The following is a 19732-nucleotide window of genomic DNA, read 5'->3' as shown; positions in this document are numbered from 1 at the left end:
AGTATTGAGACCCCCTCACTTTCTGCACACTTTACTGTGATGTTGATTTAATTTTAAATGGATTAATGTGCCTGTGAGAGACAGTTGTACGTCACTGTGCTGATTGTACACTTGCTGGCCTAATTCTTCGATTAGAAAGAACCGCAGCTACACCAGAGAGTAGATAACACCCTTCACCAGCTCGCTTCAAGTACTTTGATAGATTTGTGTACGTAAGTGTATGTGTGGTATCTAAACAGAAATAAATGAATACAATAAGTGCACAAATACAAATGAAATACATATATGCACATAACTAATTAAATGTCAAAGTTACACAGTATTCAGGAAGAGCAATGTTAAACATCACTCATCTATACGTATTGTTTAATCAAACCAGTAGGTGGCACTATTAACAAGAATAAAAGGATCAGCGTAACGCCAAAGACTATGGAGGAATATTTAGGACAAAATTAAATAAATAAATAAATAAATAGATGCGCAAGCAAATAAAAGTACTGTGAATTGTTAGCATAAATAAATAAATGTGTCAGAGGATCTGTGCAGACTTTTTTCAAAACATGGCAGGATCTAATCAGTAATATTTTGAAATGATTTCATAAAGCACATAGAATTTGTTGATTTAGGTATTTTTAAAAGCCTTAAATTTTACACCGTTTGGCTTGCTCTCTCTCTCAAGGGTGGGGATCGATCTGTTCTTAGCATAATTCTTTTTTTTTTTGTTAAAACTTGATTGCTATGTATTGATTGTAATAAAATTAATAAATAAAAAAAAAAATAAAAATAAATGTGTCACGAAATATGTTTTTCGTTGCTTATTTATTTATTTATTTAATTTTGTCCGTAACATTCCTCCAAACCATCATGAAATACGACTTGAAATAAAACTGTCACTTTCACTCGTCAAAGTTGAGAGGGTGGGCTCTAACACCCCCTCTAGTTACTGATCTGTGAATCGATAGCACAAGAATTAATTAGAAAAATGTTTACTACTGCCGATGAAATGCATTCTGGTGAAGATATTACGTATTTCAGAGAGAGAAATGATTTATCGGAAGAAATTACAATGTTGGCGGCCCTTTTAGACTCCGATATAGATTAAACTATTTTTGAAATTATCGAAGAACAGGTGGACCGGACTCGACTACACTCCAGTTCAGGTGACGCAGTTCGCTGCTCTGGACGTCCATCCTTTGACATTCCAGCTGAGTCAATAGAACACCTTCTGTTATGCGGTTTAAAAGTACGACAGATTGCAGATCTATATGGTGTATCGGAGAAGACGATCACAAGGCGAATGAGCCAGTTTGATGTACGGTAAGCTGTAACGGCTGTATTAGTTTAGGTACTTTGACATGGAATACCCAAAGCAGCGCCCACTAATATTCTGAACTGAGTATCTGACTCTTGTTTTAGGAGTATAAAGTCAAGTGCAGATTCGCAGCTACTTTTTCAAAAAACTTTACAACTCTGATCAGTGGCAAACATTGTAACAACATTTCAATTTCTTACGATAAATCTTCAATTCTCTCTCTGAAATACGTAATAACTTCGGCAGAATCCATTTAATCGGCAGTAGTAAACATTTTTCTAATTAATTCTTGTGCTATCGATTCACCAATCAGTAACTAGAGGGCGTGTTAGAGCCCACCCTCTCAACTTTGACGAGTGAAAGTGACAGTTTTATTTCAAGTCGTATTTCATGATGGTTTGGAGGAATGTTACGGAGAAAATTAAATAAAAATGCAACAAAAACCATATTTCGTGACACATTTATTTATTTATGCTCACTTTTCACAGTACTTTTATTTATTTGCTCATTTATTTATTTAATTTTGTCCGAAATACAAGAAGGAATTCGTTTACAAAAAAAAAAAAAAAAAACCTTTACGTTTAATACTGTAAGAATCAACAAATTTTAACGTCCTGGAATGAAGTAAAATACAGCGCATCTCTCCCCGAAGGTCAACAGTGCACAGACTTAACAATATGTTCATTCGAAAACAGCAAACATAGCCATAATAGCGCTTTTCTATACTTGCACTGACCGTCAACATAAGTTGCAACTTTAACTAAGATGTTAAGTTACAGTGAACGCTCCAAAAAAAGGAAAAGACTTACTTTGTCAGTAACGCACAGACTTACTTTGTCAGTAACGCACAACACACAGTTACAAAAGGTAACAGCAAACTGTAACTTGAAAAAACGCAAACAAGCATGAAGAGACTGTGAGCGCGTTACAATTCAGGAACAAACCGCTGTGCATGCGCAGTAGTCTTGTGGGGCGTGTCTTGCCGAGGTTCAGCATAAAGCTGGGAATTTTGTACAGTGCCTTTTGTGCTCATCAGTCTACAGTCAGTAACCCATAATGACAAAGTGAGCGCAGGTCTTCAGAAAGGTCTGCACTTTTATTACAAATCAAAACTGAAACGTCTCCTTCCTAGAAGTATTCAGACACTAAATTCATGTTGTTGTGGAAGCCCCTTTGGTGGTCTTCATGACTAAGTGTCACTTCAAGCTTTACACTCCTGGATTTGGCCAGTTGATCACATTCTTCCTGGCAGATCCTCTCAAATTCTGTCAGATTTTAAGTGATGCGTCTGCGAACTGCCATCTTCAGATGTCTCCTGTTCTGTGGAGTCTCAGTCTGGTCACTCAAGGACACTCAGCCTTGTCACAAAGCCACTCCAGAGGTGTCTTGGCTGTAGACTTCAGGTTGTTGATCCATCGCCCAGTCTGAGGTCACAAGTTTTCTTTAAGGTCCTCTTTATATTTGACTGAACTTCTCCTCCCCTCAGTTCTTATTTATTTATTTATTTATTTATTAATTTTATTACAATCAATACATAGCAATCAAGTTTTTACAAAAAAAAAAGAATTATGCTAAGAACAGATCGATCCCCACCCTTGAGAGAGAGAGCAAGCCAAACGGTGTAAAATTTAAGGCTTTTAAAAATACCTAAATCAACAAATTCTCTGTGCTTTATAAAATCATTTCAAAATATTACTGATTAGATCCTGCCATGTTTTGAAAAAGTCTGCACAGATCCTCTAACTGAGTATTTGATTTTTTCCAATTTTAAATAATATAACACATCAGTTTCCCACTGACTTAAAAGAGGAGAGTTTGGGTTCTTCCAGTTTATCAGAATAAGTCTGCGTGCCAACAGTGTAGTGAATGCAATCACAATTTGTTTGTCTTTCTCCACTTTAAGACCCTCTGGAAGAACCCCAAACACAGCTGTTAATGGGTTAGGAGGGATTGTGAGTCCAAGACTGTCTGAGAGGTAATTAAAAATTTTTGTCCAGAATAATGTTAATTTGGAGCAGGCCCAGAACATGTGACCTAGTGAGGCTGGGGCTTGGTTGCAACGTTCGCAGGTTGGATCATGCCCTGGAAACATTTTGGAGAGTTTTAGTCGAGACAGATGTGCTCGATATATAATTTTGAGTTGTATAATTGTATGCTTTGCATATGGAGCTTGAGTGAATTCTCTGCATTGCTACTTTCCACTCCTTTTCTGATATATTAATTGAGAGGTCATTTTCCCAGTGTCCTCTTGGATCTTTGAAAGGAAGGGATTGTAAAAGGATTTTATATATTGTAGAGATGGAGTCTAACTCCTTGAAATTGAGCAATAATTTTTCCAGCGTGGATGAGGGTGCAAGATGAGGAAAATCTGGAAGGTTCTGTTTAACAAAGTTCCTGATTTGAAGATAGTGAAAGAAATTTGTAGCTGGAATGTTAAATTTGGAACGTAATTGTTCATAGGATGCAAAGACGTTGTCTATATAAAGGTCTCTAAGCAAGTTAATTCCAAATTTTTCCAGATATTAAAAACTGCATATGTTTGTGAGGGTTGAAAGAGGTGGTTCTTTTGCAGGGTGCCACAGAAAGAAGCTTCTCCGTCTTAAAATGCTTTCTACATTGGTTCCAGATTCTAAGTGAGTGGAGCACAATTGGGTTATTAGTGTATTGCCGATAACGTGTGTTTATTGGAGCACAAAGCAAGGAATACAAAGAAGTACTGCAGGATTTTACTTCTATTGCGGTCCATGCCTGTGTATGTTCTTCTATTTGTGTCCAGGTTCTTATCGACTGTATATTTGCCCAGTAATAAAACTGGAAGTTAGGTAGAGCCATGCCGCCTTCTGCCTTTTGTCTTTGTAGGGTCGCTCTTTTGATGCGTGGATGTTTAGAATTCCAAATAAATGAGGTTATTGTTGAATCTAATTGCTTAAAGAACGATTTATTAATGTATATTGGTATGTTTTGAAATAAAAAGGAGCTTAGGAAGAATATTCATCTTAACAGTGTTAATTCTTCCAGCTAGTGTGAGATGAAGGGTTGACCATCTATGCAAGTCTTGTTTAATTTTTTCCATACAGACGCGAAATTTTTTGATAAAGAGCTTTATGTTTACTTGTGATGTTTACCCGAGGTATTTAAACTGTTCTGCAATGATAAAAGGAAGGGTGTCTAATCTAATATTATATGCTTGCGAATTCACGGAAAGAGTACACTTTTATTCAGATTAATTCTGAGACCAGAGAGCTTTTGAAATTCTGTGAGTGCTGCTAAGACTGCAGGCACAGAATTTTCTGGTCCGATATATACAGTACCATGTCATCTGCATATAATGAGATTTTCTGTTCCAGTCCTTCTCTGCTAATCCCCTTTATCTGATCAGTATTTCGACAATGTATTGCCAGTGGTTCAATGGCAATTGCAAACAGCAGTGGTGACAAAGGGCATCCTTGTCTTGTGCCACGTTCTAGTTTAAAGTAGTCTGAGCAAATGTTATTGATGCAAACTGAAGCTTCTGGGTTAGTATACAGTAATTTAATCCATGCACAAATGTTGGGCCAAACCCAAACTTCTCCAAAATAGTAAAAGGTATTTCCATTCAATCATGTCGAATGCTTTTCTGCATCCAATGATAATAATATTTCTGGGGTGTTTGATTTAGTTGGTGAGTATATTACATTAAACAGGCGTCGAAGATTTGAAGATAAGTGTCGGCCCCTAATAAATCCAGTTTGGTCTTGTGATATTATTGAGGGAGCACTTTCTCCATCCTTCTAGCTATGATTTTAGAGAGTATTTTAACGTCGTTATTCAGAAGTGAAATTGGTCTGTATGATGCACATTGTAATAAGTCCTTATTTTGTTTTGGAAAGACAGTGATTAGTGCTTGGCGAAAGGTTTGTGGAAGAGATTGGTTATCTCTGGCTTCTGTAAATGTTGCTAATAGGAGGGAGCTAGCTGAGCGGAGAATTTCTTGTAAAACTCTGCAGGGTAGCCATCAGGGCCTGCTGCTTTTCCACCTTGGAGTGACTTTATAGCATCCAGTAATTCTGATAATGACAGAGGTTTATCGAGCTCCTCCACACTAATAGCGTCAATTTGTGGTATCTGTAATTTATCCAGAAATGCATTAGATTGTATATTGTCTTCTTTAAACTCAGTAGTATATAGGGATTTATAGTAGTCTCTAAAAGTGCACATTATATTTTTGTGTTCGATGATTTTATCTCCATTCGTGTTAGTAATTACGAGATTGCGTATGCACTTCTTGCTTGTGAATTTGTTGCGCTAAAAGCTTATTAGCTTTCTCTCCATGTTCATAATAATGATGTCTGGATTTGTAAATTAGTTGTTCGGTTTCTTTAGTTGTCAAGAGGTTTAATTCTGAATGTAGAGCCTGCCTCCTCTTATGTAGAGTCTCGCTTGGTAGTCTGGCATGTTCTTCATCTATTTTAGTAATTTCGCTTTTATCTCTGCTACTTTCTTCGCTTCGGATTTATTTCTGTGGGAAAGATATGAGATAATCTGTCCTCTTAAGAAGGCCTTAAGAGTTTCCCAGAGTGTTCCTGCAGAGATCTCAGGGGATGTATTTGTCTCTAGAAAGAATTCAATTTGTTTGGATATAAATTCAGTACAATTCTCGTCAGCTAATAGAAGCGGATTGAGACGCCATCTGCGGGTGAGTGTATGGGGCTTAGTAATTTCAGCTCCAAGATCATCGGAGCATGGTCTGAAATAACAATAGCATCGTATTTACAAGATTTAATCTTAGGCAAGAAGTTATTATCTATAAAGAAGTAATCAATCCTTGAGTAGCAATGATGTACTGGTGAGTAGAAAGAATATGTTCTTGAATTTGGGTTTAAAACCTCCAGGGATCTGATAAGTTGTGATCAGTTATAAACTTTGTAATTATCTTTGCGGTGTTAGTTGCGTTCCCCTGTGGAGGAAGTCTTATCTAAAAGTGGATTTAGAACACAATTAAAGTCCCCAGCCATTATAAGTTTATGAGTGTTCAGATTGGGAATGGATGCAAATAAATTTTGTATAAATTCCTTATCATCAACATTAGGTGCATAAACATTTATCAAAATCATTTTACAGTTAGATAAGTCTCCCATGACCATCACATATCTCCCTTCAGGATCCAATACTACATCTGATGCTACAAATGGTACTGTTCTATGTATGAGAATTCCCACCCCTCTAGTTTTCTTTGTAAAACTAGAATGGAACATTTGGCCAGTCCAGTCTTTTGCAGCGGAACTGATCCTTACTTAGTAAGTGGGTTTCCTGTAAAAATACTATTTTAGCATTTAGACCTGTTAGGTGAGAAAGTACTTTCTTTCTCTTTAATTCGTGATTCAGGCCTTTAACATTCCAGCTTACGAAGTTAACTGTCCCATCATGGAGACACTGATTCTGAGTTTTGGTGTCATATTATAGTCTTAACTGGAAGTGAAATAGTTTAGGTCTTAATTTCCTATTCCCCCAAGAGTTGTTGCCATGCAGCTTATTATTACGTTGATAGTTATAATTATAAAGATTGAGATGATAGATTAGATATAGATCAAGCCTGCTCTCTTTCTCTTCCCCTTAACCCCCACCCTCCCTTTTTGCCTCCCCAGGTGAGGCTAAAACCCACTTCATGCAGTCCCAGTCCTCTGACATACCCAGAGACAGAGCACGTCCAAAGCACATCAAGCCCCCATGCAGTGGCGCTTTAAGGTTAAAAGATAGAGATATCTGTTACCAATATAGTCTTTAAAAGAGGAAAAAGAAAGAAAAGAATTTTGCACTTAATATATATATATATATATATACATATACACATATACATATATATATATATATATACATACATACATACATATAATCTTCATCAATTTTAGTGCATTAAGATGATATCCCCAGATAATAAACCCAGGTGATGGTGTTAAAGATGTGTCCAAAACAAGCATAACAAGTCTTAATGCAGTAATAGCAATAACAGCAAACCAAGGGTATGATATTGAACAGTCTCATTTAGGGTACACATGAAATAATTAGAAAAGAAAAAAAAAAAAAGAGGAGGAAAACGTAATTAAGCACAATAAAACACAAACATTTAGCGCCTAGTAATACTAAGTAATGATAAGTAATAAGTAAGTAATAATAATATAAGAATATGAGAATATATGCTGTTAAAAAACCCGTATTTTAAAACAAATAGATCAGACAGTAGATTATTAATCCTAGCTTTATCATTTACCGCCATGACTCACAATTATGTATCAGAATAGTCCGGGATCAGCTTTCTTAACTCATTTTCTGCCTCCTCCTTGCTAGCGAAAACATAGAAATGCCCTGCCATTCCACTTTCAGTTTTGCGGATACAGGAGGCCGTATTTGACATTGGCTTGCCGTAGCGCTGTTTAATATTATAGAAGGCGTTTGATAGCTGTTGCTGGAGAGAAGTCAGGGAAGACGAATTGGCAATCTTCATATATAATATCTTCCTTTTTTTCCTGAGGAGTTCCATCACCTCTAACTTAAATGATAATCGTTCAAAACGGACTATAAAAGATCTTGGTCGGGTCTGACGGTGTTTGATCAGCGACGCTGTAAGCCGCTGCTATCTCAGATTCTGCTTTAAAGTCGCCCCGATTATTTTAGAAAAAGTTCAGTTGCGAATTTCACGGGTTTAAACTTTCGATTCTCCGGCAAGCCTTCAATTCTGACATTATACCTTCTATTCCCCATCTTCTAAAGCAGCCAGTCTGTCTCCAAGTTTTTCTCCGAGTTTTTTACATTCCGAACTGACATTTACTGCTCTTTCCTCGGCACTGGCAGCTAGATGTTCGGCTATTTCGATCCGATTCGTAAATGTCTCACTAAGATGCTCCAATCGATCAGCAAGCGTGCTCAGTTTAGCCGAGTTTTTCTCAATGCGCTCTTCAATTTTACCCAGCACCTGTCGAAGTTCAAGCTGTACCTCTTGACGAAGCCTTTCATTTGCCTGTTGGATTTCCTGTCGCAGACATTCATTGGCCTGTTTCATCTCCTGTTTCAGTCTCTCATGTGCCTTTGCCGTTGCTTTCTCATTAGCCTTCTCGCTTTTCTTTATATCTTGCCTGAGGTCAGCGAGCAACACTTTCAGTTCAGATAGCTCAAATGTGCCTTCTTGTACCGTAGATGAAGCAGCAGACTCTGCTGAAGCGGTGTCCCGCTGCTCCAGTCCAGCGTGATTGCGTAACTGAAGCCGCGGACCTCCCGCCTTTTCCAGTTTCAGGTAATCCTCTCCAATCGGCGAGCTATCCACATCTGCACTCACGATCGCACCTTCGCTCCCCTTTTCGCTCTCAGCAGGCGACGATGTAGCGGACCGTGGTCCCGAGGAGTCTGTACTTTCGCCCATCTGATCCAGGTCTGTCTCTGAGAGGCCGTATCTCGAACTAGGGCTTGCTGATCGCAGCTTGGATGTAGCTTTAGTCTTCGATTCTTTCGGACCCCCCTTCTTGTTGGCCATGTTTATATGTGTTTACATATACTGTATCCTCCCCTCAGTTCTGACCTGTCACTCTTGTCCCCATAGCCTGATGCTGTTACCACCATCTTCACTGTCGAGATGGCATTAGGCAGGTGGTGAGCAGCGCCTGGTCCTCTCCAGACATCCTGCTTGGTCTTCTTTCTAAAGAGTTTAATGTTTGTCTCATCATATCTTTGAATCTTTCTCTTCATGCCCTCAGGCTGTCATTTGTCTTTTACTTGAGAGTATCTTCTCCCTGGCCGCTCTACCATAAACACTTGATTTGTGGAGCGCTGATGAGATGGCCGTCCCTCCTACAGTTTCTCTCATCTCAGCAGAGGACTTCTGAATTTCTGTTGTAGCGACCATTAGGTTCTTGGTCACCTCCCTGGCCAAGGCCATTCCTTCCCAGTTACTCAGACTGGCCATTTCTAGAAAGTGTCCTGGTGTTTCCTAACATTTTCCCTTCCCCAATTCTTGAGGCCGCTGTGCTACTGGTAACACTCAAAGATTTACAAATGGCTTTATCCCTTGGCTCTGATATTTGCCTCACCAAAATTTGATCACGGAGGCCTACAGAAGGTCCCTTGTACTCCATGTCTTGGTGTTCGTGCTGACATACAATGTCATAAATATTCTGTATTTTCTACATATTGACTAGCAGGTACAGTTTTTCACATCTTCGGAGGTCCATCTAGTTAAGAAATCCCACCCTGAGTCGAGAGAGTGCTGCTCCTTCTAATGTCATCACTTCAGTGAGTTCAAAGGCCACAAGACGAGTGACGTCACTTCCACAGCCCACTAATTAAGCTCCGCCTCTTCAGTGACATCACTATAAAATGTCACCAAAAGTGGGTGTTTATTACAGATCTGTGACTGAGGAAGACGGAGCTCTGAATCACAAGTGACTTTAACTTGACAGCCTTTGATTGCAGCAGACGTCATCATTGTGCTCCGTCTTTGTGCTTTTCATTTTATCTTCATCATTAAATGGGGTATTTCAGGGTTGTACCCCAGCTCTTTGTGCCCACTCTCTCTGCTTATTTTCACAATACACACATACAGTAAATGTCTAATGTGGTGGACGGCCGGGATGGACTCTGTGCCCTTGTCTGCTTGACCTTAATTTGTGTTTAAGCAAATCTCTGTCTTTATGTGTAAACGTACGTAATTCATAATTTATAAAGTGTGTTTTACTCTGAGGCTGCACTCTCTGGAATGTTCAGGTGGTCCTCAAGTAGTCAGAGTTCTGACGCAGTCCTTAAATTTGCTTATCTTCACCACTGAAATATGGCAAATAAAATGCATTTGGTTTGTAAACTCCTTTTAAATGTCGGTGGGAGACACGACTTCTGAGCAAACAACAGCAGGAATATAAAACACGAGAGCCCAGGGGGAGCACAGCTGAAAATGGATGAACGTGAACTTTTAACGTGGACTCCATCCAGCAGAACGTAATGGACAGCGAAGACAGCAGGAGCAGATTGAGATGTTCTGATGTTATAAAGCACTGACGCTGAGCTCAATTTGAGTCCATTAACGTCTTCTCTGTTCTCAAATAAACAATTCATTTGTGCTCTGAGCCGGCTTAGCCATTTAAAACACATTTCTGTTCATTAATCTTAAGGTGAGGAACGCAAAGGAAATTAAAAGAATCCCAAAGGTAAGTGAAAAAAGAACTTTTAGGAAAATATGTGGAAAAAGTATAAGGACTGTAACATTTCAAGTTAAAATTCTAAAACATCTGATTAAACACAGCTGATTATTTAGAGAGTTTGTTAATACTCAGCTAATGACTGTGAAATGCGCTATATAGTAAAAAATAATAAACAGCAAAGGATGGCAGATAAATGTTAAAGAGCAGGCCTTCTTCAGTGTCCACTTATTATCACTCTGGTCCTCCTAATGGACTTCAATAACAAACACAATGTCACCAGACGCTGTACCTGATGGAGTCCTTGTCATGATGACCCACTGGCTGATCTTCTCCACACTATTTGTCAGACCTGCCAGCTCCTTTCTCAGGTCCTCAGATGAGAAATCAGCGGTGACAGTGAAGCTCAGCGAGTCTCCATCAGCAGGAAGGACACAGTGAGAGGAGAAAGTCTGAATGAGGAGAGAAGTGGGGACGAGATTTCAGAAAGGAGACATTAAAAAGTAAGTAATGCTGATAAGAGGGGGCTCTTCTGAATGAAGGATCAGTGTGGTGGGCAGTCAGCGTGGGTTTAGATGGTGAGAATGACTGCCATTGACTTGTTGGTTATTTATGAGAGAATATTTGGTGGAGTTTAGTGGAGCATCAGAGATTATCAACCTTAACTATCAATGAGCTTTTCATACAGGACTCCATGAGTGGAGAGTCAAGATAAAGGGATTGAGGGGGCAGGAGGGTCCAGAATTGACATGGCACACAAAACAAGGCGTTCAGCCTTTTATGGTTCTGAGACAAACTTAATTAAATTACATTAAATTTAAAGACTAAGACATGAAGGGAGAAAGCACTTTAATATGATTATACTATTGAAGGTCTGCAGCTCATAAGTGTGACTTGTAAGGAAATCCTAGGAGCCTTTGATTCTTCATCACCATCATCATCATCAACCATACAAAAGAGAGAAAGCTACGGCAAGCTGGGATATGTAGCGACCACCATGTGTGGAGTGTAAATCAAGAACTGAATCTCCATAATGTCTGTGAAACACAGTCAACATCAGGACTATTGTGTGGAGTGTGAGAGAAAAACACACGAAAAAGATGAGAGACGAGACTGGACTGTGGGGTCTGAGCTGTGAGGAAATGCTGAAGGATTTGAATCTCATCAGTTAAAGGATGGAGACATCAGGAGGTAGCCTGGCTGAAGAGTTGGCACCATCCTTTATTAGATGTCATCTTTTACACTTCATAAAAAATTCACTTTTCCACACAATCTGCTGTAGATTCATCTGTCTGTCATGTACATGAAGTTACCAACTTTGAGATATTTGTAAAAAGAATATTGGAAATGTTAAGGAAATGTGAAAAGACGATCTGTGTTGGGCTGAATGGTCTGTTCTTGTCATGTTGTACAAACTTCTCAGATCTTTTAAATTTCTCTCTAAATGTTCTCAGGTCCAACACACCCGAATCTGATCAGAGTCCCTGTGAAGTGTCGCTCTCACCTGCAGGAAGTGGAGATGGTCCTTGGTCTCTGAAAGCTCCTTCAGCTCACTTTCTCTCCTCTTCAGCTCCTCAATCTCCTTCTCCAGTTGCTCCATGACTCCTTCGGCCTTCTCCATTTCTCTCTTTTCTTGTTTTCCGATCCTCTCTGTCAGTTTTCTGTGGGCTTCCTCAATGCACCGTATCAGAGCAGTGAAGCTCTTCTCATTTTCTTCCATCTCCCTTACCACAGACATCTGAATAAATAGGATAAAAAATTAGAATTGAGTCACCTGAAAAGAATAACCAATCATGAGGCACATTTGTTGTTATTTTGATGTTGTGAAGGACAGTCTGAATTTGCTGGGGTGTCTGGTGGTACTTTATTGGCTGAAGGAAGGTCAGTTGCAGACTGACTCCTATACAATATGTTCACTACATTAAGCCGAGGAACATCATCACTCTGCTGAAACTGCTATTAAGGAAACTGCAGGATTTTATGAGATACTCAGTCATGAAAGGCTTCCTTGTGAAGGATCTTGAGAGCCATTGGCAGCAGCTGCTGGGGACACCTCTACTGTCTTGTGAGGACGCCATTTGACCCGACAGTTTGTATAAAACTCTGCCTTTAAAAATTGCATCTCCTGCTCAGCCTCAAGTTAGGAGTGGAGTAGGACAACACACATTGAGAATAAAGAAGAAGAAGAAGAAGAAGAAGAAGAAGAAGAAGAAGAAGAAGAAGAAGAAGAAGAAGAAGAAGAAGAAGAAGAAGAAGAAGAATTTGAAAAGAGAAGTTCACTTGTGTTAGATGGTAATTGTGTTAAAATAAAACAATTTCTAGTTTGGGGTGTCAGACATCACCGTGTCAGACCTGTAAGATGGAGCATCAAACAAGAGGGTCTAGGTGTTGATTAGGGCGATTCAGATTTCCTTTAACTTCATGAACTCTTTGCATATTTACCTTCTTCCATCTCTTTTTTATTGTAAAGCTCAGAGTTATGAGTCTTTATTTCCATGGCTGATGTATTTCTACTTCATTTATGAACTTTGCATTATTACTAATGAATTTGCTATTGTAACTATGACTCATACTTAGATGATGACACCTGGCTGTGTGTTACTATGTGGGAAGTAAATGTGAGGTAAAAGATGGCTGCTTTCCAGGATCATCAACCTCAAATTTGGAGGTTTTCTGCTGTTTTCAGAACTTTGCACATCTGGACAGTGACTCACATAACTCTGTGATAGAAGGTGAGGACGAGAAAACCAAAAAGGCCAACTCATAACCAGCCACTAGAATGAGGAAGAAATGAAAATATAAGATTCATTTATTAGCGAATTTAATTGAAGCTTTACTCCAGATACAGAGAGTCTCATATGGTGTTTTTTTGTCTTTTTGTGCACATGTGGAAAACCTCCCTGGTTGGGTGGATAGGCTCCTGGCTGGAGTAGGGATGGTAGGATCCAGATGTCACTGTCACATGTATCCAGTTCTAAGTGAACAATTGCAAGTGGATGGATCAGACCACCAGTACTGCAGAACAATTTAAAGACTTTGGTAAAAAGCTGAGGAGCATTAGTGACAAAGTGATCAGAAGTTCAGCATATGCCACACATGATAGATAGATAGATAGATAGATAGATAGATAGATAGATAGATAGATAGATAGATAGATAGATAGATAGATAGATAGATAGATAGATAGATAGATAGATAGATAGATAGATAGATAGATAGATAGATAATGGCCATCATAGAATCTTTATATAATTAAACATTTATTCATCAAAAAGTTGTATTCCAAAAACACAGACACTCTTTTGAGCCATTCAAGCCAATCCAAAACAAAGTTTCCCAGCAAAATCCAGAAACAGTTGTTGAAAAACAAACCACAGGCTAAAAAATCCTGAAAATCACAAAAACATAAGGCACAGCTAAAAGAACACAAGAACGTAAGTAACTCGCAGAGCACATTCACAATGAAACTGTGGGAGACCCTCGGGTTTATAGGGCGAAAGGGTAGCTCATGGTGGTGATTGGCAGATGGTCCACCTCTTGGTGAGCCACACACAAACCACATGGAACATAACAAAGACAGCTTATACACAAAATCAAATACAAAGAATAAAGCAGATATTCAACAAAATCAACATTAGCATTAATAAATAAACAAAAAAGACATAAAACAAGAAATTGAACAACTAGTGGAAGGAATCCTGAATGAAAAATGTCACAGAAAGCTTGGATGTAGAGAGGGGATTTCATGCATCAGTAATAAGCAGGAATTCTAGGAGGAAACAACAAAAGCAGATGAGCGTAGAACCATAAACCAAAGTGAAGGTCAGTCTGTGAGGTTGACTCTCCGTCACTTGTACTTCTTCAGCTATCACCTTTGTGTCAGGATTGGACGACACAGTATTGAGTGACACATTGTGCCCGCCTACTTTCTTTGAACTATAGACACTCCCCACTGGTCTGGACTGGCTGTATTTAGTACTTTACTACACTCAATGCTGTTGGTCTGTTTAATGTGAGTCTGTGTTAAATAAATTAGTTTGGATAGGGTAGTCTGTCTGGGTACAGAAATGTGTGTGAAAAGTTCTGTCTCTGCTGGATGAGAACTTTCACATAAATGAATCCTGGCAGAACTGGGCATCAGAGAGTGTGCTACCATAGACATTCTGCCAGCTCATTACAGGGTCAGAGCTACACTAGTGATCACAATGGAAGCCAATTTTGGGTTTCTGCCAATTAACCAAACTGAAATGCGAGGATGTGGTGGAAGATCTGGAATAACAGTTAGAAACACACTGAGGTACTGGAAGAAGGTGTAAACTCCACACTGAAAGTGAATAGAGGAAAGTGGATCTGAGATTCAGCAGATGCCACCACTGGACAAACTTACTGCCCTTTGAGATAAAATATTAAAGCTGAAGTAAAATATTTGGAGGTGTGCATTATGTAAACTCTACACTCAGTCAAACAGTGGAGATCTTTAAGCTCTGGAGTCTAATAAAACTGAGAAATACCACAATGAACAAGAGAAGGCCATTAAAACCTCCAGAATAAATCAAGAATATCCCATCACTCCAAATGAGGCATTTTACATGAAAAGACAGGCTCTCAAATCAGAATTTATCTCTTGATAACAAAAGAACCTGGACAACTCATATTTAAATCACAACATCATTACGGTGAACATGGAGAGAAGGCTAAGAAGATCTTAGCTCAGCAATCAAAGTTTGCAATGCAATAACAGAAATTACCAGCGCAACTGCAGATAAAGTAATGAAGCCTAAAATATATAACTCACGCATTTAGCAAGTACTATAAGTCTTCATAGTCTACTCAGTTTAAAGAAGACGAGACACAGTCTGAGGAGTTCTTTGATGTAAAACAAAGACAACAGCTGGACACTATTAGTGAAGAGGAACTGGACAAACCTCTGACACTCTCAGAGTTACTGGATGCTTTAGACTCACTCCAAAGTGTGAACACAACAGGCCCTGATGGCAACCAGTGGAATATTATAAAGACATTTTCAACTAAGTTAGCTCCACTATTATTAGGAAAGTTTACAGAAGCTGCAGACAACAAAAATCTACCCAAATAACCTACCCAATTTTCCACACCTCCCACCCATTCCTTTTCCAGAAGAATTCCTGATCAGTCCTGAGGAGTCAGACAGCATCTCAGCCACATATAAAAACATTTCAAAGAATCTCCCCTTTAAGGGATCTAGGATACGGTGGGAAAAGGAATTTTTAATGAATATATCAGAAAAGGATTAAAAGTCAGTCATGCATAGAATACACTCCAGCTCCATATGTGCGAAATATTCAACCATCTGACTTTGAATCTTTCATCGATCACATTTATCTCATTTAAAATTGGGAAGAATTGAACCTGTGAGTGTGGGAATCGGTATCCAGCCTAATTGGGCCACATGTTTTGGGAGGACAACAAAGTAACATCATTTAGGTCCAAAATGTTTGAATGTTTTATCAGACAGCCTTGGGGTCACAATCACTCCTAACTCACTAACAGCTGTGGTTGGTGGGCTACCAGAGGGGCCTAAAGTGGAGGAGGACACATTGACTGTAACTGCCTTGACCACATTGTGAGCTCATGGACTTGTGCTACCGAACTTGAAGTCCCCCAGCCCATCTGTGATAAGTCACTGGGTCACTGATGTTTGACATTTAAAAAAAAAACAAATTCTCACTTATAAGATCTGTTCAAAACCTTTTTAAAATATGGCAAGATCTAATTAATAAAACTTTAAAATAAGCAACCATAGCAGGGGAAAAGGAAATTCTGATTTTTATTTATTTAATTTTTTATCTATTTAAATTATCAGGAATTTTGGCCAAGTTCTCGGCTCTTCTCTCTTTTTCTTGGCTGCAGCGTAAATACTGTTTGGAAGTTTTTAATTTTTTTTGTTTGTTTAGATTTCTGTTTTAACTTTCTGATTTTTTAATTATTTTTTATTTTGACTTTGAAAGTCATTTGTTGTATAATTTGAAATTGATTGTATGCAATGATATTTTAAAAATAAAAACAACTTAGTCCATTATTGGATGTTGTGCCCGATGATCTAATTCAGAACATCAGCGTAGACCTTCAGTGTGAGTTTCTGTCAGTAGAGTTAAGTCTCCTTTAAACAGCTGATGGATTATCAGAGGACTTTAAGGTGATGCTGTCTGAGTCTCCACTGAGTAACACCTGGGATTCTGATTCGATTGTACGAAACCTGAATATCACATGCCCTAATCGAAAATCTTTTGTTTCTTGTTTTCCCGGTGCTTGAGTCCGAGATGTGATGAGGTGGGTGCCGACCTTTCTACGAGAAGCACAAGAGGGCAGTTGGATCCAATATTTTACACGCTGGCGTAAACGACATAAGGCACCGACAGTCGGAGGTTCTCAAGGCTGACTTCGCAGCACTAGTTAAAGACACGAAGGAGAGGATCCCATCGGCAAAAATCTTCATCTCGGGTCCACTACCTCTCATCAGACGATCAAATGAATACTATAGTCGTCTGTTGGGATTAAACAACTGGCTGAGAGGCTTCTGGGAGACTCAAGACATCGGGTTTATTGACAACTGGGATCTTTTTTTGGGAAAGGCCGCGCTTCTTCAAGTGGGATGGACTGCATCTGAATAGATTTGGCGCTCGAGTCCTCTCTGAAAACATCGCTAAGGTAATTCGTCTATCTTGACTGTCTACTTCTGCTTTAAACCCCTTCCTACTTCCTACTGTTTTGATAGGACATAATGGCTTAACACAGTCTTCCGTTAAAGTGCACAACATTAATAATCTAATAACAAATCCTAATGCATGTAAACAATCTATGCAGTGCGGCATAAACACCAATAATTTAATTGCAATTACTACTTCAGATCAACAGTGCATTAAAACTATAAAAACAGATTGTAGATTACATAAAAAATACACACAGAGTGGTGTTAACAAAAATAACTTAGTTTTTGTTCCGAATACCAATAACGCGCATAGAATTCAGCTCTGCCCCTTCGAAACATTAAATATGGCACTATTAAATGTTAGAGCTTTAACTAACAAGACATTTTTTATAAACGATCTTATTAGTGATAGAAAGATTGATTTTATTGCGCTAAATGAAACGTGGCTTAACTCAGACGGCGCGGCTGTTTTAATCGAATCTGCGCCTCCAGATTACAGTTTTACTCGTGCAGACCGCCAGGGAAAAAAAGGGGGGCGGATTGGCAAACATTTACTCGAGCCGATTAAAATGTAAAGATGTTAGTTTTGGTAAATTTAAGTCCTTTGAGTATCTCGTCGTTGTTATCCATGGAGATTCTCAAGTTCTAGTATTATCCGTGTATAAACCTCCTAAATATAACGTGTTTTTCTTTGAGGAATTCTCTGACTTAATGTCAATTTTAATTACAAACTATAACACACTCTTAATAGTCGGCGACTTTAACTTTCATATCGACAGTCAGTGTGACCAAAAAGTAAAGGAATTCAAGAACCTCCTGGACTCTTGATTTGAGGCAGCTCGTAAATCAGCCTACACATAAAGCAGGTCATACGTTAGACTTAGTGATTACTAAAGGACTGAAAGTTGATATAAAGCAGGTCATTGATATTGGTCTATCAGACCATTTCCTTCTACTATTTAATATAGAAATAAAGATAGAAAACACTCATGAGAAGCATTTTGTTAAAAAACGCTTCTTTGACTCATCAGCAGCTTTAAAGCTTACAACTATTCTAAGCAATCAGTCCGTTTATAGTGCCAGCTACAATAGTGAAGATAATGTAAATAGTAAAGTGGAAAACTTTAATTGTAAAGTAAGAACTGCTGTTGACATAGTTGCACCTGAAAAGACAGTTAAAAAATAGTAGTATTGTTATTCCATGGAAGACCCAAAGAGTGTCTGATTTAAAAAGAACATGTCGTAGAGCTGAGCGTAAATGGAGGAAAACTAAACTAACTATCCATTATGAGATATTGAAGGCTAAAATAACAGAATACAATAACACAGTCCGTCTTGAGAGGCGCTGCTATTTCTCTAAGATTATAAATAACAATGCTAGTAATCCCAGAGTCTTATTTTCTACAATTGATCGTCTGTTAAACCTGGTAACACAAAGGAATGCCCCCAGAATACTTCCAGTGAAACCTGTGAGAACATTGCTGTATTTTTCAATCAAAAAATTAATGATATTAGAGATAACAAAGTATATCTCCCCAACACTGCAGAACCTCCAAAGCCCCAGTACTCCATTATAAACAAATTAAATGGTTTTACCAGGATAGATTTACCTGAATTACATAGGAAACCCTCCACCTGCGTCCTTGACCCAATACCAACAAGGTTTTTCAAAGAAATATCAGGCGCGCTAATTGACAATATTCTGGACATAGTTAAATCGTCATTAGATACGGGGGTCTTTCCAGACTGTCTTAAGACTGCTGTAGTTAAACCCCTGCTCAAGAAAAATAATCTTGACCCCTCGGCTCTTGAAAATTTTAGACCCATCTCTAACCTGCCCTTCTTAAGTAAAATTCTAGAGAAGGCAGTCATTTTGCAGTTAAATGACCACCTCAATAAACCTGCTATTCTTGATAAATTTCAGTCAGGCTTCAGAACAAATCACAGTACAGAAACTGCACTCGTTAAAGTAGTAAATGACTTGCGAGTGAATGCAGACAGAGGCCATTTATCTGTTCTCATCCTCTTAGATCTGAGTGCTGCATTTGACACCATTGATCACAATATTCTTAGAAATCGCCTTAGTCAATGGGTGGGCCTCTCTGGCAGGGTCTTAATTTGGTTTGAATCCTACCTGGCAGGGAGAAAATTCTTTGTGAGTTGTGGTAATTACAACTCAAAGACACCTGATATCCGATATGGTGGTCCACAAGGCTCTATCCTGGTCTGCTGCTCTTCTCAATCTACATGCTTCCGTTAGGTCAGATTATCTCAGGTTACAACGTGAGTTACCACAGCTATGCTGATGACACACAGCTGTACTTATCAATAGCACCTGATGACCCCGACTCTGTTGATTCACTAACACAATGTCTTACTGGTATTTCTGAATGGATGAATAGTAATTTTCTCAAACTAAATAAAGAGAAAACTGAAATTTTAGTAATTGGCAATAATGGATTCAATGAGATTATTAGAAATGAACTTGATGTATTAGGATTAAAAGTTAAGACGGAAGTAAAAAAATTTAGGGTTAACTGTTGACTGTAATCTGAATTTTAAATCGCATATTAA

At 38.6% G+C, this 19732-nt stretch overlaps 1 protein-coding gene across 2 annotated transcripts in view; it reads left to right on the top strand.

The window, feature by feature from the left end:
• The window catches only part of LOC120528441 (zinc finger protein 260-like), a 413573-nt gene that overhangs the window by 148085 nt on the left and 245756 nt on the right, over positions 1-19732 (top strand). The window lies entirely within an intron of this gene.

This window comes from Polypterus senegalus, chromosome 4 (genome assembly GCF_016835505.1).
Source record: "Polypterus senegalus isolate Bchr_013 chromosome 4, ASM1683550v1, whole genome shotgun sequence".
In the NCBI taxonomy this organism is placed as follows: domain Eukaryota; kingdom Metazoa; phylum Chordata; class Cladistia; order Polypteriformes; family Polypteridae; genus Polypterus; species Polypterus senegalus.
This window is presented reverse-complemented; position numbering and strand designations above follow the sequence as displayed.